This window comes from Triticum urartu, chromosome 5A, assembly GCF_056163025.1.
Source record: "Triticum urartu cultivar PI428250 chromosome 5A, HENAU_Tu73, whole genome shotgun sequence".
Lineage (NCBI taxonomy): Eukaryota > Viridiplantae > Streptophyta > Magnoliopsida > Poales > Poaceae > Triticum > Triticum urartu.
Genome location: NC_141877.1, coordinates 232,443,906 through 232,466,409, shown reverse-complemented (window position 1 = coordinate 232,466,409; position 22,504 = coordinate 232,443,906).

Here is a 22,504-nt window from a genome sequence, read left to right as displayed (position 1 = left end):
ATTCTTTCATACATGTCACTCTTGATTCATTGCATATCCCGGTACACCGCCGGAGGCATTCACATAGAGTCATATTTTGTTCTAAGCATTGAGTTGTAATCTTTGAGTTGTAAGTAAATAAAAGTGTGATGATCATCATTATTAGAGTATTGTCCTGAGTGAGGAAAGGATGATGGAGACTATGATTCCCCCACAAGTCGGGATGAGACTCCAGACGAAAAAAACAAAAAGAAAAGAGGCCATAAAAAAGGCCCAAATAAAAAATGAAAAAATGAGAGAAAAAGAGAGAAGGGACAATGTTACTATCCTTTTTCCACACTTGTGCTTCAAAGTAGCACCATGATCTTCATGATAGAGAGTCTCCTATGTTGTCACCTTCATATACTAGTGGGAATTTTACATTATAGAACTTGGCTTGTATATTCCAATGATGGGCTTCCTCAAAATGCCCTAGGTCTTCGTGAGCAAGCGAGTTGGATGCACACCCACTTAGTTTCTTTTGTTGAGCTTTCATACACTTATATCTCTAGTGCATCTGTTGCATGGCAATCCCTACTCACTCACATTGATATCTATTGATGGGCATCTCCATAGCCCGTTGATATGTCTAGTTGATGTGATACTATCTTCTCCTTTTTTGTCGTTTCCACAACCACCATTCTATTCTACCTATAGTGCTATGCAATGTTGGGGATATCGCTTATCGAGAACTTATCGGTCGACCCATGATAAGGGGTAAATCGGCAAGTTTATCGGCATATCAGCCGATTTATCGCCATATCGGCTGATTTATCGGCCGATTTATCTTATCGGCTAGACAACGATAAGCTATAAATCGGACGATTTATCGGAATATCGGAAGATATCTTGAACAGTGGTGCTATGTCCATGGCTCACGCTCTTGTATTGCGTGAAGATTGAAAAAGTTTGAGAACACCAAAAGTATGAAACAATTGCTTGGCTTGTCATCGGGGTTGTGCATGATTAAATACTTTGTGTGATGAAGATAGAGCATAGCCAGACTATATGATTTTGTAGGGATAACTTTCTTTGGTCATGCTATTTTGAGAAGACATGATTGCTTTGTTAGTATGCTTGAAGTATTACTATTTTTATGTCAATATTAAACTTTTGTCTTGAATCTTTAGGATCTGAACATTCATGCCACAATAAAGAAAATTACATTGAGAAATACGCTAGGTAGCATTCCACATCAAAAATTCTATTTTTATCATTTACCTAGTCGAGCACGAGCAGGAATTAAGCTTGGGGATGCTTGATACATCTCCAACGTATCTATAATTTTTGATTGTTCCATGCTATTATATTATCTGTTTTGGATGTTTAATGGGATTTACTAAGCACTTTTATATTATTTTTGGGACTAACCTACTAACCCAAGGCCCAGTGCAAATTGCTATTTTTTTTGCCTATTTCAGTGTTTCGCAGAAAAGGGATATCAAACGGAATGAAACCTTCGGGAGAGTTGTTTTTGGAACAAACGTGACCCAGGGGACTTGGAGTGGACGTCAAGAAACAAACGAGGCGGCCACGAGGCAGGGGGCGCGCCTACCCCCTGGGCGCGCCCTCCACCCTCGTGGGCCCCTCGTAGCTCCACCGACCTACTTCTTCCTCCTATATATACCCATATACCCCGAAAACATCCAGGAGCACCACGAAACCCTATTTCCATCGCCGCAACCTTCTGTACCCAAGAGATCCCATCTTGGGGCCTTTTCCGGAGCTCCGCCGGAGGGGGAATCAATCACGGATGGCTTCTACATCAACACCATAGCCTCTTCGATGATGTGTGAGTAGTTTACCTCAGACCTTCGGGTCCATAGTTATTAGCTAGATGGCTTCTTCTCTCTCTTTTGATCTCAATACAAAGTTCTCCTTGATCTTCTTGGAGATCTATTCGATGTAACTCTTTTTGCGGTGTGTTTCTCGAGATCCGATGAATTGTGGGTTTTTGATCAAGATTATCTATGAACAATATTTGGTTCTTCTCTGAATTCTTATATGTATGATTTAATTATCTTTGCAAGTCTCTTCAAATTATCAGTTTGGTTTGGCCTACTAGATTGATCTTTCTTGCAATGGGAGAAGTGCTTAGCTTTGGGTTCAATCTTGCGATGTCCTTTCCGAGTGACAATAGGGGCAACAAGGCACGTATTGTATTGTTGCCATCGAGGATAAAAAGATGGGGTTTATATCATAATGCTTGAGTTTATCCATCTACATCATGTCATCTTGCTTAATGCGTTACTCTATTCTTATGAACTTAATACTCTAGATGCATGCTGGATAGCGGTCGATGCGTGGAGTAATAGTAGTAGATGCAGAATCGTTTCGGTCTACTTGTCGCGGACGTGATGCCTATATACATGATCATGCCAAGATATTCTCATAATTATGCACTTTTCTTTCAATTGCTCGACCATAATTTGTTCACCCACCATAATACTTATGCTATCTTGAGAGAAGCCACTAGTGAAACCTATGGCCCCCGGGTCTATCTTTTATCATATAAGATTCCAATCTATTTTATTTCGCAATCTTTACTTTCAATCTATATCATAAAAATACCAAAAATATTTATCTTATTATCATTATCTCTATTAGATCTCACTTTCGTAAGTGACCGTGAAGGGATTGACAACCCCTTTATCGCGTTGGTTGAGAGGTTCTTATTTGTTTGTGTAGGTACGAGGGACTTGCGTGTAGTCTCCTACTGGATTGATACCTTGGTTCTCAAAAACTGAGGGAAATACTTACGCTAATTTACCGCATCACCCTTTCCTCTTCAAGGGAAAACCAACGCAGTGCTCAAGAGGTAGCAGTTACTTGCCACCAAATCTGATATTGATGATCTAGATTTCAGCAAATCTTTTTGCTATGCTTTTGTGTGCAAAGATGCGTTATTTTCTTTCGAGGATGTACCTTCCTCTTTGCCTCCTGCTGTCACTAACATTTTGCAGGAGTTCGCTAACTTATTTCCACAAGACGTGCCACCGGGATTACCACCTATTCGAGGGATTGAGCATCAGATTGACTTAATTCTCGATGCTTCGCTGCCTAACCGTGCGCCATACCGTACTAATCCAGAGGAGACGAAGGAGATTATGTGTCAAGTACAGGAGCTGCTCGACAAAGGTTATATACACGAATCTCTTAGTCCTTGTGTTGTTCCTATTATACTAGTGCCAAAAGGATGGTACGTCGCGTATGTGTGTTTATTGTAGAGGCATTAATAATATTACTATGCATTATTGTCATCCTATTCCTAGGCTAGATGACATGCTTGATGAATTGAGTTGCTCTATAATATTCTCCAAAGTTGATTTGCGTAGTGGATACTGAGGGAGTCCTGGATTTGGGGGTATCTGGACATCCGGATTATATCCTCTGGCCGGACTGTTGGACCATGAAGATACAAGATTGAAGACTTCGTCCCGTGTCCGGATGGGACTCTACTTGGCGTGGAACCGGAGGGTTTTAGTCCGTAGGACAACATACAATCATACCATAGGCTAGCTTCTAGGGTTTAGCCTCTCCGATCTCGTGGTAGATCAACTCTTGTAATACCCATATTATCAAGAATAATCAAGCAGGACGTAGGGTTTTACCTCCATCAAGAGGGCCCGAACTTGGGTAAAACATCGTGTCCCCTGCCTCCTGTTACCATCCGCCTTAGACGCACAGTTCGGGACCCCCTACCCGAGATCCACCGGTTTTGACACCGACATTGGTGCTTTCATTGAGAGTTCCTCTGTGCTGTCGCCGTAAGGAAGGATGCCTTGTCTCGTTGTTAAAAACAACATTACTGTCGGAGGAGCCCTGGTTGTCGGCCAAACTCTCCGGCTTGGCAGTTTCATCATGACCACCAGTTCGGCCGCTGCACCGACGATGACTTCTTGGGTCATCGAAAACAGCCTCCACGTCGGCTTGGAATTCGCCGAGCAGATGGATCCAACGGAGCTCTCTTCCCTAAACGAGCTCTTGGATCGCATCGCCGCCTTGGGAGTCGCTACAGACTATGATCGGATTGGGCTTAAACCTGATCAAAGGGAGATTAACTCTCCACCGGTCACCCATCATGTTGCGGTGGTGGAGGAACAATGCAGCGATTCTTCCTCTATCTTGAGGACTAACTATGTCCGGATTCCTGAGCTCTCCGAGCCGGATACCCGTTTTCGGGAGGACATCACCCAAGCCCTGAACCTAGAGTCAGGCAACGGGCCAGACTCATCGGACAACATCCCGGAATCCAAACTTCCAAGATCGGAAACTCCTCGTCCCCTGAGTCTCAGATCGGGTAGGGGTTCGGACTCAAACCCACCCACCCACCCAGACATAAACGATCTTTCCCACATCAGGCAAGAGCCCCATGAAACAGTACATCATCATTGGGCCAGATTCCTCCTTGTGATGAACAAGGTTAAGGACTGCCGCGAGGAAGACGCAGTCTCACTTTTCTGCAATAACTACACGGACAAGGGAATCCTTAACACCATAAGTCGCCGTGACATAGCACGCTTCGCCGACTTGGCGTCCATAGTACGAAAGTACTGTGCGATGGAAAGTGCCTGGAAAACCGAAACGAAATTTTGGGATAATCCGGCTCCGAATATACACCCAGTCCAAAGTAAAAGGGTGCACTATCATAAGACACCCGAGTTAATTACAAAGAAGCAAAAACCCTCTACAGGGCGTGGAACCGTATTGGAGGGATGGCTCAACGGACCCTGCAAAATTCATAGTATAGCAGATACCATACCAACACACAACCTTAGAGCATGTTGGATACTCCGGCAGGTGGCCAAAAGCGGCGAGGATCTTCTCATCCCAGATGCCACAGAGCACCATCCCAGGGATAACAATACAGTATTAACAGTCTCTGAGACCTTCGCATCAAATAATAGGTGCAAGCGAACACTCCACAGCATTGCCGAAATCTGCCACGTAGCAGCAATAAATCCATGGAGCGACACGGTATTACCTTCAATGACAGTAACGAACCTAAATTCCAAACAGCCCGAGCACCAGCTGCACTGGTCCTCAGTCCAATTGTGGACGGCTTTCGACTCACCAAAGTACTCATGGACGGCGGCAGTGGATTAAACGTCATCTACGAGGAAACTCTTCAAAAAATGGAAATAGACTGGAACCGCATCAGCAAAGCAGCACAACCTTCAGAGGAATCATCCCCAGTCGGGAAGCACGCTGTGCTGGGAAAATCACACTAGATGTGGTATTTGGCACGCCGGAGAACTATAGGTCCGAAGAAATTACATTCCAAGTGGCCCCGTTCAGTAGTGGATACCACGCCCTATTGGGACGGGAGGCGTTCACGATCTTCCAAGCCATAACCCATTATGGGTACATGAAGCTCAAAATGCCCGGGCCGAACGGAATCATCACTCTCGTTAGTGATCCGGACACAGCACTCCGCGCCGAAAACAAAACAGCCGCATTGGCCCTCGAGGCATTATCCAAAGCCCTTTCGGCCGAGGAATTAACTGCGCTATGCTCCACAGTGGACAGGGACGACGTGATACTTGACAAGAGATCCAAGTCCACCTATTTTAAACCAGCAGATGAAATAGTCAAATTCCAAGTCCACCCAACGGACACTACAAAAACAGCCTCCATCGGGGCACAGTTAAACCCCGCCGTGGACGCCGCACTACGAGAGTTCCTGCGCGAGAATTGGGACATGTTCGCCTGGCACCCCTCAGACATGCCAGGAATCTCACGCAGGCTGGCCGAGCACAGCCTCAATATCCTAAAGGGATTCAAGCTGGTCAAGCAGGCTCTTCGGCGTTTCTCTGAACCTAAGAGACGGACTATGGGAGAGGAACTAGCCAAGTTATTGGAGGCTGGATTCATTAGAGAAATAAAACACCCGGACTGGCTAGCAAACCTGGTGATGGTACCAAAGAAGGACAAATCCTGACGCCTATGTGTCGATTTCAAGGACCTCAACAAGGCTTGCCCAAAGGATCCCTTCCCCCTCCCCCGCATTGGTCAAATTATCGATGCTACCGCAGGACACGAGTCATTGTGTTTCCTCGACGCATACTCCGGCTACCACCAAATCAAGATGGCGGAGTCCGACCAAGCCGCAACGGCATTTATCACACCACACGGCTCCTTCTGTTTCAACACAATGCCTTTTGGGCTCAAAAACACCGACACAACATATCAGCGCATGATTCAGACATGTCTGGAGAAACAGATCAGCAAAACAGTAGAGGTATACATAGATGATGTGGTCGTTAAAACCAAACACATCGACTCTCTAATAGATGACTTGAGGCTCACATTCGACAACCTCCGAACATACGACATTAAGCTCAATCCGGAAAAAATGCGTTTTCGGCGTACCAGCCGGAAAGCTACTGGGCTTCATTGTCTCTAGTAGAGGAATTGAAGCCAATCCGGCCAAAATCCGAGCTCTGTCACAGTTGGCTATACCAACGGACCTCAAACAAACCCATAAACTAGCTGGATGTGTGGAGGCTCTAAGCCGCTTTATCTCCCGCTTAGGAGAAAAGGCATTACCCCTTTATCGCCTCCTTCGGTGCACCGAACACTTCGAGTGGACGGACGCTGCCACAGCTGGATTGGAAGAAATAAAAGCCATACTGGCAACCAACCCAATCCTGGCCGCGCCAAACATCGGCGAACCAATGCTGTTGTACATTGCGGCAACTCATCAAGTTGTAAGCGCAGTGCTCGTCGTCGAACGAGAAGCGGACGGACATAAATTCCCTCTTCAAAAGCCGGTATATTATGTATCCACTGTCCTCACTCCATGCAAATCGCGGTACCCACATTATCAAAAGATAGCCTATGCGGTATTCATGGCATCCCGAAAGCTGCGATACTACTTTCAAGAGTGTTCGATTATAGTAGCCTCGGAAGTGCCACTTAATGATATCATAAACAACCGCGACGCCACGGGCCGGATTGCCAAATGGGCCATTGAGCTCCTCCCATTCGACATAACATACAAACTTCTACGATCCATTAATCACAAGTATTGGCCGACTTTGTCGCCGAATGGACGGAAGCCGAACTCCCTAAAGAGTACGTCGCATACTCCAATTGGATCATGCACTTCGACGGCTCCAAAATGTTGGCTGGTCTGGGGGCTAGCGTCGTCCTGACGTCCCCAACCGGAGATACAGTGCAATACGTACTGCAGATACTGTATACCAACTCCAACAACGCAGCCGAATACGAAGCCCTGTTACATGGTCTCCGGATGGCAGTTTCCATGGGCATCCAACGCTTGGAGGTGCGTGGGGATTCAACCCTCGCAATATCCCAAATAAATGGAGACTTTGATGCCAAGGATCCGAAGATGGCGGCCTATTGAAACGCTGTCCTAAAGATGTCAGCTCGGTTCGAGGGACTCGAATTTCACCATGTGGCTCGGGAAAACAATTTGGCGGCGGATATCCTCGCCCGCATGGTCGCAAAACGCGATGCGGTCCCCCCAACATCTTTTTGGAGAGGTTATTTAAGCCATCGGTGGTATGGGAAGGGGACACCGGTAACAATAGTCCGGACCCGGCCAAGATGCCCGATACCGAACACTCTGACATAATCGGAGGCTCTGTCACCGAAATAACACCTTTAGCCCACGTCATAATGGCCATCATTGCCCCGTGGATAGAACCATTCTTGGCCTACCTAACTAGGCAGGAACTTCCTGCAGACCAAAATGAGGCACGCTGCATAGTGCGGCGATCTAAAGCCTACAGGGTCCACGAGGGAGAGCTGTATAAAAAAAGCACTACCAGAGTCCTTCAAAGGTGCATCTCCGAAGAGGAAGGGCGGACGCTTTTGGCAGAAATTCACGCCGGACTTGGCGGCCACCACGCCGCAGCTCGGGCCCTTGTAAGCAAGGCCTCCCGTACAGGGTTTTATTGGCCAACGGCCCGGGCAGACGCACAAGACTTGGTCCAACGCTGCGCCGGTTGCCAGCTTTTTGCAAACCAAAGCCACATGCCACCCACCGCCCTCCAAACAATCCCCATTACCTGGCCCTTCGCGGTCTGGGGGCTTGACATGGTTGGACCCCTTAAAGGGGGAACCCATAAGAAAAAATACTTACTGGTCATGGTGGATAAATTCACCAAATGGATAGAAGCCAAACCTGTTAAAACAGCCGAATCCGGACCGGTGATAGACTTCATATCCGGGGTCGTACACCGTTATGGCGTTCCCCACAGCATCATCACTGACAATGGCACGAACTTCACGTCCGATGAGGTAAAACTCTGGTGCAGCAACATGGGCATCAACCTCGATTATGCTTCCGTCTATCACCCACAAACCAACGGCCAAGTTGAGCGAGCAAACGGTATTATCATGAGCGACATTAAACCCAGATTAGTGCGGTCCTTAAAGGAGTCTAACACGCACTGGGTAGAGGAGCCCGACTCCGTACTCTGAGGGCTGCGAACCACGCCGAATCGCACTACCGGATATACACCCTTCTTTATGGTGTACGGCGCAGAGGCAGTTCTGCCCTGCGACATAATTCATGACTCACCTCGAGTGTGCATGTACGAAGAAAGAGAAGCCAAGCTCGATCGGCAGGACACTCTGGACACCCTGGAGGAGGAGCGCGACGTGGCAAAAGCCCGTTCCGCATTTTATCAGCAACATGCTCGCAGATACCAAAGCAGAGAAGTACGGGCCAAAACTTACAACATTGGCGAGTTAGTTCTACGCCTGCCGGAGAAGAAAAAGTCCAAGCTCGAGCCCAAATGGGAAGGTCCCTTCATTATTTACCAAGTTCTGACCGGTGGAGCGTACCGTCTGCGGGATGCATCGAATAATTGACTTGAGCTGAACCCATGGAACGCAGCCAGGCTCCGAAGATTCTACGCCTAGCGCCGGACTCTATGTTCGTCTCCTTCCTCTGTTCATTTTTTGCATATACATTATCTATCTTTTTTCTCTTTCTTTCTTTTATTCTTTCTCTAGGCCTTCAAGGGCCAACTTGTGCCTCGCTCGCACATTATAGATGCGCTAACCGCGCTGATTATACCTGGGGGCTTCTTACACAGAAGCGTAATTATCTATCTGGGCTTCACGCCCCGCACATGTGTTATTTTTCCGCATGTACCTTTTCTTTGCCACTATATGCGTCGATATGACTTAAGTTTTGGCCAAGCTGGGTTGCCTGGCTCTTGTATTTATGCCCTACGTCCCCGTTAATTCGGCTAGGGCATAAGGGGAGCACCTCTGCGATTGTTACTGCTGGGTCAGCCGGATGTGTACCTCAGACTGGGTGAAGCCGAAAGCTAGCGTTCTTAAGGGAATATCCGGTCGGCGAACAAAAGATGATTTTTATTTATTTATTTTCCATATGTGCCCCCATATGTTTTTGCCTGCGTTTTCTCTCGCAGTACGGACATGCACTTTAGGGCATGCATACCCAGGGAAAGGAACCCTTAACAGAACTATTCTCCCTGGAAGATGTTTCTTACTACCCATGTAATATAACATTACTAGTTGGGCACTTGTCTGTTCAAGCACTAATGACCCCTACGCCTGGTTTCCACACATACCCCGGTTCTTATATAACTGGGCGGGTATTCGGACACACTCCGGACAATCGGGTCCCGAGGTTGAAGCGAAAAGGTCCGCCATGACAAATGATCTACAATCCGGCTAGAAGGCATTATACATGTCACTTTAATTACATAGTCATGTAGACTGACTAAATTCCTCTTCTATACCATCCAATAGGCGGTCTAGCCTACAATCCTGTTGGGAATACTTTGCGGCTAATTCTACTTGCCCGTACACTAAGCTAACGGGGATTTCTTTCCCATCGGGCACCACAGGTCTGACCTCGGCCATGTGGTTCGGGTCAGTCTTGGTATACCGCGTCTTCACCATGGCCCAGGCTTCCCTGGCACCTTGACGGCAGGCCGATATCTTCCATAATCGGAAGCGCCGCCGTGCTCCCTTGAGCTTCTCCGCAAGCTCTCCAATGCCTTCTAGCAGGGAGACGGCTGGCCACAAGGCCTGGGCAACACCTTGCATCACCTGCCGAACTTGTTCGTGCAGTTGTGAAAGCTCGGATAGAAGATCACCCGCAGACTCGGGCATCTCCTCCGCGGGACGACTCGTCAGCATACCTGCAGACATAACTCTCTAGCCGGCTTCTCCGTCGACCCCTTTTTTAAGGGTTCATTCAAGCACTTACTGAAAATGCCGCGTCGAAGCCGCTTATTCTCCTTCTCGGAGTCCGCAAGCTGGGCTCGAACATATTTCAGTTCCACGCTCAGCTTGGTATTGGCGTCTTAGAGATTGTTTTTCTCCCGCCTGACCTCAGTCAGCACGCGTTCACCAGCCTTTAGCTGTCGTACGGCATGCTGGTCCTCCAGATTCTCTCCAGATTCATCTGCAATATCTGTTGTTAGATCTACAGCCACGCCACACGCTATATGGTACCTGTCATTCTTTGAAAGAAATTTTACCAGCTCGGGAATTTTTAGGTTCCTTCAATGTGGCAACAGCGGCCCGAAGTTGGGTCTTGCATTCCTCCAGCTCCTGTGACAGTCGAGTATTCTTCTCTGTAAGAACCTACACAATAAGATGATCCTTAAATCAGTTCTGCTAACTGTTTCAAGTCTCAGGGGCTACCGATACATATAATCGTCAGATTTGCTTACCCGTACATCCTTTATATACTGATCCGTGGCTCTGGCTAGACCATTTTGAGCAGCACGGAGGTACGCCTCTCCAGAATTGAAGGCATCAAATGCCTCTGGTGAGAAGCAAGCGTCGCAGAGTACGGCCCGGCGACGCCTATGATTCATGGCGCTCTCCACTTCTGAATTCGTAGAGGATAGCCTATTCGCGTCCTCCGTAGGGGGAGTATCCGGCGTCCGCCCCATGTCGGCTTCCGCCTCTATGTCCGGTCCTGGAGGCCGACTAGTGGAAGCGTGATCGGCAGCCTCACCGGACATATTTTGGCAAGCGTTTTTTCTGTTAAAGAAACATGGACGTCATTACATTTCAAGAAACACGACAACCATGGAGCGGGGTTTCTGCCATACCTCTGCGCCGGCGTCTCCGTCCTGACCGCCTTCCTTTTTGGCCTGCCCGACCTCGGTGCCTCTTGTTGGCGAGTTGCTGCGGGTTCGGCATGGCGTCCCGAATGCCTTCCCTGTAAAACACCATATGTATATGGTAGGTGAAGTGTCTAAAAGGGGATCCTAGTTTTTGGAGTTGGGATTTTTGGTTTTTCTTACGCGCGACGCAGGAAGCAGTCCGGGATAGTCAGCCATAATGGCCACCATGGCGTCATCATAGCTTAATTGATAGAACTGCCAGTCTATCAGCTCCACGAATATGTCCGGATCTTCTTCGAGTCCGGGACCGAGGGACCGGTCAAGGTCCTCTGGTTGTGGAGATGGGCTGCTGACCTCCCTTACAGCTTTTCGCAGTTCCTGCCACAAAATGGCAAGGTGAGTACCTATGACAAAGAATGCGGGAAGAATGGGAGTAAGGAGATATAACTCACCCAGCTTGGAGGGTTGTACATGGAGAATCCATCCCGTGGCTTGATGCGGATGAACTCCTCTTCCTCTCCCTTGAACAATTCGGACAGAATTTTTGCTAAAGCGGCAACGTTTTCCGGACCCTTACGCCCGCAACGGGTGGCATCATCTTCCCCGTTAAAACACCACAAGGTGTGCCCCCGATATTGAAGTGGTTGCACTCCCCGCATTATGCATATTGACATAACCTCGATTACTGCCAATCCTGATTGCGCCAGCGCTTTAATCCGGTTCATCAGGTAAAGGACTTCTCCGTTGTCTTCCTCTTGTGGGCTCCGTGGGCGCCAACTTCGGAGTTTCTTCAGAGGAGCATTGCTGAACTCAGGAAGACCCCGCCGAACAGGGTCCGGAAGGGGGACGTCCTCCATATAAAACCATTCCGAAGGCCAGTCTTCGGATGTCTTGTTTGGAGTACCGAACAGGTATTCGGTTTCGGTGATACACCATATTTCGGCTCCGCCCACTTGATAAAGTGACCCCTTTTGTGTGCAAGGGACGAGGCAAAATAACCTTTTCCACAGCTCGAAATGAGCCTCGCAGCCCAGGAATAACTCGCAGAGGGCAACATAGCCGGCGATGTGTAAAATGGAAGCAGGGGTGAAATTATGCAGTTGGAGGCCGTAAAACTCTAGGAGCCCACGGAGGAACGGATGAATCAGAAATCCGAGTCCCCTCAATAAATAAGGAACAAGGCATACCCGCTCCCCCGTAGAGGGGCTGGGGAAGCTCTCCGCTTGCTCCCTGCCATTGTAGGTGGCGAGCCCGGCTCGGACGGGCACCATATACGTTGGAGGGAGAAATCCCTTAGTCTATAGTTCGACTAATCGACTGTGTGGGACTGAACACCTCTCCCAATCACCGGGCTTAGGGCTACGGGGGCAGGAGGAGGAGCTGTGGAGGTCGGCCATGCTAGAGTGGATCTTTCCGAAGCGCGCTCCTATGGATTCTCGCTGGGGGAGGATGGTATGGATTGGATCTAAGAATCCCCATCCCTTTAATAGACAATTTATTTATCTGGTTAGGGGGGCAAATGTAAAAACGCACTGGCGCCTCGCATTCATTCAATGTGTGGAAGATAGCCCTTATTGGGCGCAGAAGCCAAGAGGTTCAACATTTATGGGACCGGACACTGCTTAACAAACGTTCGAAATTTGGAGAAGAACCCGCCTTGCAATGCTGAAGACAACACTACGCGCCGGACTCATCGTCATTGAAGCCTGGTTCGGGGGCTACTGAGGGAGTCCTGGATTAGGGGGTATCCGGACATCCGGATTATATCCTCTGGCCGGACTGTTGGACCATGAAGATACAAGATTGAGGACTTCGTCCCGTGTCCGGATGGGACTCTACTTGGCGTGGAAGGCAAGCTAGGCAATACAGATATGTATATCTCCTCCTTTGTAACTGACCTTGTGTAACCCTAGCCCCCTCCCGTGTCTATATAAACTGGAGGGTTTTAGTCCGTAGGACAACATACAATCATACCATAGGCTAGCTTCTAGGGTTTAGCCTCTCCGATCTCATGGTAGATCAACTCTTGTAATACCCATATTATCAAGAATAATCAAGCAGGACGTAGAGTTTTACCTCCATCAAGAGGGCCCGAACCTGGGTAAAACATCGTGTCCCCTGCCTCCTGTTACCATCCGCCTTAGACGCACAGTTCGGGACCCCCTACCCGAGATCCGCCGGTTTTGACACCGACAGATACCATCAAATTCGTATGAAACCAGGAGATGAATGGAAAACAACATTTAAAACTAAGTTTGGATTATATGAGTGGTTGGTCATGCCTTTTGGGTTAACTAATGCACCTAGTACTTTCATGAGATTAATGAACGAAGTTTTACGTGCTTTCATTGGACGATTTGTGGTAGTCTATTTTGATGATACACTAATTTATAGAAGATCTTTGGAGGAACATTTGGAACATTTACGTGATGTTTTTATTGCTCTACGTGATGCACGTTTGTTTGGTAGCCTTGGGAAGTGCACCTTTTGCACCGACCGAGTATCTTTTCTTGGCTATGTTGTTACTCCATAGGGAATTGAAGTTGATAAAGCCAAGATTGAAGTTATTGAGAGTTTGCCGGTCACACAAGTGAGGAGTTTTCTTGGCCTCACTGGATTCTATAGACGTTTTATGAGAGATTTCAGCACCATTGCTGCACCTCTCAATGAGCTTACAAAGAAGGATGTACCTTTTGTTCGGGGTACCACACAGGAAGAAGCCTTCATGGTATTGAAATATAAGTTGACACATGCTCCTTTACTCCAACTTCCTGATTTTAATAAGAGTTTTGAGCTTGAATGTGATGCTAGTGTAATTGGATTAGGAGGTGTGTTATTACAAGATGGCAAACCGGTTGCATACTTATCTGAAAAATTGAGTGGGCCTATTCTGAATTATTCTACATATGATAAAGAATAATATGCTCTTGTTCGGACTTTAGAAACATGGCAACATTATTTATGTCCCAAAGAATTTGTTATACATTCTGATCATGAATCATTGAAACATATTAAAAGTCAAGCTAAACTGAATCGTAGACATGCTAAATGGGTTGAATTCATTGAGACTTTACCTTATGTCATTAAAGACAAGAAGGTAAATAAAATGTTATTGCTGATGCATTGTCTCATCTCTATACTATGCTTTCACAACTTGACTTCAAAATATTTGGTTTGGAGACCATCAAAGATCAATATGTGCACGATGCTGATTTTAAAGATGTAATGCAGAATTGTAAAGAAGGAAGAACGTGGAACAAGTTCGTTGTTAATGATGGATCTGTGTTCCGTGCTAACAAGCTATGCATTCCAGCTAGCTCCGTTCGTCTTTTATTGTTGTAGGAGGCGCATGGAGGAGGATTAATGGGACACTTTGGCATGAAGAAGACGGAGGACGTACTTGCTACACATTTCTTTTGGACAAAGATGAGACGGGATGTTGAGTATTTTGTTGCCCGCTACACTACATGTCAAAAAGCTAAGTCATGACTCAATCCTTATGGTTTATATGCCTTTGCCAGTACCTAGTGTTCCTTGGGAGGATATATCTATGGACTTTGTTTTAGTTTTACCTCGAACAAAGAAGGGCAGGGATAGCATATTTGTTGTCGTGGATAGATTCTCGAAAATGGCACACTTTATACCATGTCATAAAAGTGATGATGCTGTTAATGTTGCTGATTTGTTCTTTCATGAAATTATTCACTTGCATGGTGTGCCAAATACTATTGTTTCAGATCGTGACACTAAATTTCTTAGCCACTTTTGGAGATGTTTATGGGCTAAGCTGGAGACTAAACTACTTTTTAGTACTACTTGTCACCCCCAAACTGATGGACAAACTGAAGTAGTCAATAGAACATTGTCTACTATGCTTAGGGCTGTTTAGAAGAATAATAAGAAAATGTGGGAAGAATGCTTGCCTCATATTGAATTTGCTTATAATCGTTCATTGCATTCTACTACTAAGATGTGCCCTTTTGAAATTGTGTATGGTTTCCTACCTCATGCACCTAGTGATTTTTTGCCTCTTCCATCTTCGGAGAAGGTTAATTTTGATGCTAAAGAATGTGCTGAATTGATTTTAAATATGCATGAGTTAATTAAGGAAAACATTGAGCATATGAATGCTAAATATAAATTTGCTGGAGATAAGGGTAGAAAACATGATGTGTTTGCACCTGGAGATCTTGTTTGGTTACATTTGCGTAAGGATAGATTTCCTAATTTATGCAAATCAAAGCTAAAGCCACGTGCTGATGGTCCTTTTAAGGTGTTAGAGAAAATAAATGATAATGCATATAAACTTGAGCTGCCTGCAGATTTTGGGGTTAGTCCCACTTTTAACATTGCAGATTCGAGGACGACTTCATTTCAAGAAGGGGAGGATGATGAGGACATCAATACCATTGTTACACCCACAATCCCTGCTGCTATACAGACTGTACCAATTACTAGAGCTCCCGCACGCCAATTGAATTACCAGGTACTTTTGTTTCTTGGTAATGATTCTAATGTTCATGAGAATATGATGCTGCCTAAATTGGATACATTTGTTTTGCTTACAAATGAAGGGCCTAGCTTGGACAAGAAAGATGAACCTTGGAGCAAGTTCAAGCATGGAAATGATGGCATGCGCAAGGGGAACAAGAACGGAGTTACAAGTGATGATTCCAAGGCTTTCAAGCCACCATAATGAGTGCATGAAGCCTTGGACGAAATATACAAGATGCCACTTCATAAATTTCGTCAAGAGGCTATTCCAGGTGCTGCTTCACCTTATTTTTGGGCCAGGCCCATGTAATTTCGAAATACTTGATTATAGGCTGTTTTTAGAGTCCGTATGTGTGGGGGAAACAAGAGTTAGGGTTGATTTCGGACCCCTCCTCTAAGGGCCACGAAATTCCCCCTCTATCCTCCATATATACAGCCCTTAGGGCATCATTTAGACTTTGGGTTTTGTTTATATTAAAAGTTTGCCATAGCTACAACTTCACGTACTTCGTTTGTGTTCAACGACTAGATAAAGACGTCACAGAACCGCACCTTCATCAATAAAGCTTTAATCTTATATTCGCAATATCCAGATTGCAATCTCAGTTTCTTGCTTGTTCTTCATTTTCTCGCAGGAAACAGACTCTCGTGGTTAGGTTGATCGTGCTCCGGCGTTGTCAATAACCCCTCGGAAGTTGGTTTAGCGATTGCTAAGGCGTGACGTCTTGCACGTTCGTAGTCGGATCGTCAAGGTCGACTCCCATAGAAAACGATAGCCACCATCTCATCAAAACATCGGGACACCTTCACCTCTATCAGGTGTTGTCTCCCATGGTCGCACTCTTTGGACCTATTCCAACATCCGTCGGAGGGTATTCGGGATGGATACTAGTGTGCTAGCGCCAACACCTTCTCCCTGGTTCAGTATTGATCGTCTGGGAGAAACTCACTCTTACTTGGACAAAACCATCCAATGATGGTGAAAGGCGATCTAGCTGCTGTTGACACAATGTTGCTAACATTGCTATGGTTCCCTACCGTGGCTATCACAATATGTGTCCTGATATAGGCCGCTTTAGCTTGGATGATCAGTCCTGCATTGGTCTCGATATTGACAATAGGTGGCCCTTCCCAGAGGCTAACCTATGGTTCAAAGCAAGCGTTTCCAACACCGAGGATTGGTTGAGCCGAAGTTCATTTCAATGCTTGTTATTTGTTGTGTGATGAAATTTTTTAGTATTTAATAGAATGTTTTGTTGGAACTAATCTATAATCCAACATGTATCCTTGTTGTCATTGTGTGTTGATGACTTGTTGTATGTAATGAATGGTACATTTGCATATGCATGTCATAAACTCAATTTATGAATGGTTTACGACTCACTTCTTGGAGTGTGAGTACCGTAGTAGTATAGCCAGCATCCAGTTATATGAAGTTGCCACATCACATAGAGCCAACCTAACATTGGAGTATGCTAGCACAATAGTTAGTTCTAGTTAGAGCAACAAGAGCTAGGTGTCGCATGGAGGCCGAGAAATATGGTGATAGCGTGACTACGTGAGGTGGGCTTGTATGTAGTATGATGTAGGCATAGGGCTTGCCATGTTTCCTACTCCTCCGGTCTAAATGTGGAGAAGGTTTGGTCGAGTTCTTCCTCCTTTTGCCGACACGTGGGACATCCAGCATCCAGGTCGTGTGATACGTCTCCAACGTATCTATAATTTTTGATTGTTCCATGCTGTTATATTATCAATCTTGGATGTTTTATAGTTATCTTATAGTCATTTTATATAATTTTTTGGTACTAACCCATTGACATAGTGCTAAGTGCCAGTTCCTGTTTTTTCCATGTTTTTTACACCGCATAAAATCAATATCAGACGGGGTCCAAATGCCACGAAACTTTACAGAGAATTTTTATGGGCCAGAAGGAACACAACGGGCCCTGGCTGCACCTGGGGGGATGCCCCGAGGGGAGCACAACCCACCAGGGCGAGCCAGGAGGCCCAGGCATGCCCTGGTGGGTTGTGCCCACCTCGGGTGCCCCCCGGACCCCCTCTTTGGTCTATAAATTCCCCAAAAATCCCAGAACCCTAGGGGAGTCGACGAAATATTCATCCAGTCGCCGCAGAGTCCAGAACCACCAGATCCAATCTAGACACCATCTCGGATGGGGTTCACTACCTCCATTGGTGCCTCTCCGGTGATGCGTGAGTAGTTCTTTGTAGACTTTCGGGTCCGTAGTTAGTATCTAGATGGCTTCATCTCTCTCTCTCTTTATTCTCAATACAATGGCCTCTTGGAGACCCGTATGATGTAACTCTTTTGCGGTGTGTTTGTTATGATCGATGAGCTTTGAGTTTATGATTAGATCTATCATTTTATATCCATGAAAGTATTTGCGTTTCTTTGATCTCTTTTATGCATGATTGTTTATAGCCTCATATTTCTTCTCCGATATTTGGGTTTTGTTTGGCCAACTTGATCTATTTATCTTGCAAGGGAAGAGGTGCTTTGTAGTGGGTTCGATCTTACGGTGCTTGATCCCATTGACAGAAAGGGAAACAACACGTATGTATCATTGCTACTAAGGATAAAATGATGGGGTCTATCTCTACATAGATAGATCTTGTCTACATCATGTCATCGTTCTTATTGCATTACTCCGTTTCTCCATGAACTTAATACACTAGATGCATGCTAGATAGCGGTCAATGTGTGGAGTAATAGTAGTAGATGCAGGCAGGAGTCAGTCTACTAATCTTGGAAGCGATGACTATATAATGATCATTGCCTGGATATCGTCATGAGTATTTGAAGTTCTATCAATTGCCCAACAGTAATTTGTTGACCCACCGCTTTGCTATTTTTCTCGAGAGAAGCCACTAGTGAAACCTACAGCCCCCCGGGTCTTCTTTCTCATATATTTGCCTTTGCGATCTATTTTTATTTGCTTTTATTTTCAGATCTATTAATCCAAAAACCCAAAAATACTTTGCTGCACTTTATTTTATTTGCGATATATTTATCCAATCTATTACAACCTCTTTACCGTCACGCACCAATTTCTAGCACCGTTACCCGAAAGGGATTGACAACCCTTTTAACACGTCGGGTTGCGAGGATTTGTTATTTGTGTGCAGGGGCTGTTTACATTGTGTTGCTTGGTTCTCCTACTAGTTCGATAACCTTGGTTTCATATCTAAGGGAAATACCTACCGCCGCTGTGCTGCATCATCCCTTCCTCTTTTGGGAAATACCAACGTAGCTTCAAGCGACATCAAAAGGAATTTCTGGCGCCATTGTCGGGGAGGATCTTCAATATATACCAGGTTCCTAATCACAAATCTCATCTCCTCGCAATTTACATTATTTTCCATTTGCCTCTTGTTTTCCTCTCCCCCACTTCCCAAAAATTTGCCATTTTATTCGCCTCTCTTTTCCGTTTGTCATTTTCTTGCCGGATCTATTTTTGTGTGCAATCTTGTTTGCTATTATTATCATTATGGATAGTTCTTCCTCTATTGCTTGCAATCCTGAGAATGAAGTTCTCAACTTTAAACAAAGGGGAGGAGAAAATTTAAAAGATGCTTGGTATAGGATTTGCAATGCTCATAATAGATCTACCCGTAAGCAATCCACCGTTGTTCTTCTTCGTTGTTTTTATGTTGGCATCACCACTTGTTATAGATTCATCCTTGATACGATTACCAGTGGAAATTTCTTGATGTGTCCTTCTCCTGATGCCTTTAATGCTATGGGAAATTTAGTGGGTTCACCTCCCCTCATGATCAATGAGACAACTTTGACTCTTGAGCATGTTATGGAAAGACTAGATGCTATTGAAAAGAACATGCTCACTGAAGATCATATGGAAATTATAGATAAAAACGTTCATAATTTTCTATCAATATTGGGTCAAAAGTGGGGGATATTCTTAAGTTGTTAAGGGAGAAGGTACCATAAATCATGATAGAATAGAAGAAGGCCCTTCTCGGATTGATAAATTAGAAGAAATTTTTAGTAATCTAAGCACGACTTTCACTTCCGCTAAAACTATTGAAAAAACTCCCATTAAAATTGGTAGATCTTCCAAGAACAAGGGTGTAACTTCTAGTAATAGTAATAAAGAAGATCTTAAGATGATTGGTATTCACCCAGATTTTGTTGAAGTGATAAGGGATCCTTTTTGCAAGAACGGAATCTTTATTCCTAGAAGTGTTGTTATTGAAAATCTTTATGCTAAATCTTTGAAGGATTCTAAGTGTTTGATTGAAGAGTTGGACAAAGATGACAAAACTTAGATCCTTGCTTTATGCCTACCTAAGGGCGTAAAACTATAGCGCTTGTTGGGAGGCAACCCAATGAATAAAATTTATTTTTGCCTTTTGCTTTCTGTTCTTGAGTGTTAGCACAATTATGCTACCGATATGATTGTGTTTTTATGTTTTACTTAGTGTTTGTGCCAAGTAAAGCCTTTAGGATCTTCTTGGGTGATAGTTGTTTGATCTTGCTGAAAAAACAGAAACTTTTACACTCACGAGATTAATTTTCATTTTTACCAGAGAGTGATAAAATACCCATTCCACTTGCAGTAGATCAATACACAAATTTCTCAAGCCGTCCTAATTTTTCAATTTTTTTGGAGTTGCAGAAGTATTCGAAATAGTTAGATTGCTACAGACTGTTCTGTTTTGACATATTCTGTTTTCTTTGTGTTGTGTGCTTATTTTGATGGCTCTATGGTTTTCTTTGATGAGTTTTTGCCATAGAAAAGTTGGAATACAGTAGATATAATACAAAAACAAAATATGCATTGGTTTGATACAATACTTACAGTCGTGATTTATTACTCTTATACTAACGGATCTCACGAAAGTTTTTGTTGAGTTTTATGTGATTGAAGTTTTCAAGTTTTGGGTTATCTTACAATGGATGAAGGAATAAAGGATAGAAGAGCCTAAGCTTGGGGATGCCCCAGAATCCCAAGCTATTATCCAAGAATGAGCAACCAACTAAGCTTGGGGAAGCCCCCAAGTGGCATCCCCTCTTTCTTCTAACGACCATCGGTATTTTACTCAAAACTATATTTTTATTCATCACATGATATGTGTTTTGCTTGGAGCGTCTTGTATGATATGAGTCTTTGCTTGTTTTATTTTGTGTTTTAAGTCATCAATCCTTGCTGGACACACCCATTTGGGAGATCCAAAATTATGTCATGACTTGTTAGAATTGCTCTCTATGCTTCACTTAAATTTTTATGAGTTGTGGACTTGCTCTAGTGCTTCACTTATATTTTTTGAGCACGTTGTGCTTTAGTATTTTCAAAGAAATGCTCTCTTGCTTCACTTAGACTTATTTGAGAGTTAGTAAAATTTTCAAGAAATTCTCTCTTGCTCCACTTAAATTAATTTGAGAGAAAGAAATATGCAAAGTCTCCATTTCCCATTTGCCTCGCGCACAATCACCGTATTCACCAACCAATTTTGATGTGACACTCCCCTAACCAGGCCTGCTGCCTCAAGTTTCTTGATCTCTTCTGCTATGAACTATTGTCGTTCCAAAGCTTGCTTCCTGACCTTTTACTTGACAGGCTGAGCATGAGGATAGACATCTAAGTGGTGCTCAATTACCTCCCTGGGAACACCGGGGATGTCAGATGGTTGCCATGCAAACACATCTCACTACAAAAAATACACTTCCATGATGATGCGTGTTTATCATAGTAGGTCACGTTTTCTGTCATGCATGTACATCCATGACGATTTTATGACAGAATCAAGATAGTCATACCTGTGCTGTCGTAGAAGTGTTCCATAGCATTACCAAAATTATCATCACGGAAGTGTCCACTTCCATGACGATAAATGGTGCGTCATGGAAGTGCTTTCGTCAAGGGTAACCGACACGTGGCATCCATCGTAACGGGTCACCATTAAGCTATCAGGTCCGGTTTTGGAACTGATAACTCGTTAACAGCCTAGACCAATGGGGATTTTCCACATGTAAAATTCTCATTGGCCGGAGGAAACACGTGTTGGCTCACCGTTGGGACAAATGTCATCCACTCATTGGACAGGAGGCGCCTATGATACATCAACACGTTGCACAAACCAATAGAGGCCCATTTTGGTGAAAAGGCCGGCCCATTTGACTTGGTCAAAAGGTAGCGGGCTGGCCCACGGAAAGCTTGTTAACGACATGTTTGCATATAGCCCATTTATGGCCTGCTAAGTCACGGCCCGTTACGGCCTATCGGAATTAAGCCTACTAGCTTCATCTAGGCCGTCCAATATGATTCCAGCCCATTATAACTTCTGGCCCATGTATGGCCTATGACATATTTCGGCCCATATGAGGCCCTTTGTAACTCTTGGCCCATTAACGGCCCGTGAAACTAGCCCGTAATGAACAGTGTACCGCTTTATACCCATTAACGACCCATTATTCCATTGGGCCGTTTCCAACCCGTGTTATTTTTGGCCTTCTCAGGGCCATTTATTCTTGGGTTCATTTCTAGCATTCGGTTACTTACGGCCCGTTACTGGCCTTTTCTTCTTGTGGGCCAAATTCAGCCTGTGGTTACAGTCGGCCCGTTAATCCATTGGGCCATTTTCATAGCGTCATCAATTACGGTCGATTAACGGTGGCCCGTTATAGTTGGCCCATGAATGGACGATTCCAACTCTAGCCCGTTTATGGCCCATAATGTGGTCTGTTATTGTCCCATGTTTGGCCAATCGATCATACGTCCCGTAGAAGGTCCATTGTTTCTATGGCCCGTAGAAGGCCCATTGTTTCTACGGCTTGTAGAAGGCCCACTGTTTCTATGGTCCATAGGAGGCCCATGGTTACTACAGTAAATATCTAGCCCATGGTTATTGTGGCCTAGTTTTTA